This window comes from Eupeodes corollae, chromosome 1, assembly GCF_945859685.1.
Source record: "Eupeodes corollae chromosome 1, idEupCoro1.1, whole genome shotgun sequence".
Lineage (NCBI taxonomy): Eukaryota > Metazoa > Arthropoda > Insecta > Diptera > Syrphidae > Eupeodes > Eupeodes corollae.
In genome coordinates, this window is record NC_079147.1 from 32,116,857 (window position 1) to 32,117,586 (window position 730).

The window sequence follows — 730 nt, forward strand, 5'->3', positions numbered from 1 at the left end:
GAGAAAATTAGTTGTCACAAATTTTCTGATTTCGATTTCAAACGTTGTTGATACATCTTTCTTTGTTATATAAATAAATACACGTCCTTAACAGAAACACCTCGGACATCCTTTTGAACAGAAGCTCATAGTTTGGCTAGAATTGTAGGCAAATATGTATGTCATCATATGCCATTAATACAGTAAACAAACCATGTGTCTTCAAAAACTCTTTTTTTTCAAATCTGCTACATTTATCTGTCGTCGGGCAGTTCCGAGAAATATGGCCAAAATCTCGATATTCATAGTACCTATTTTCACGGGACTTTTTCGTTGAATTTTGTTCACCAAAGTACACTGCAGAGTCGGACTCACTCGCTTTAACAAACTGGAGTAGTTTTCTCTCAACACTCAGGGACCATTATAATCGGGTGATCGTCGTCATTTTATCCCGCAGGCAACAAAGTACCAACTTCCATTGCCCCTGGTTTTCATTTGTGCCCAGTACTAACGATTTTGGTTGCATACGACTCGACAGAATCACAATCATCCAATCGTGTAGTGATTAAAGTCTGCACCATCTTCATATTCGACGCAGTCCCAAAGGTCTTCCAGTTCGAGGTATGACTTAACCGCAAAAATCCACGAATCTCAATTTTCTCGGCCTTCAAGTTTTTCAATATTACCAAGAATTTGTTTCTGCTCCAACTCTCGCAATAAATCATTTTGAAAACAAACAAATTTAATTTAA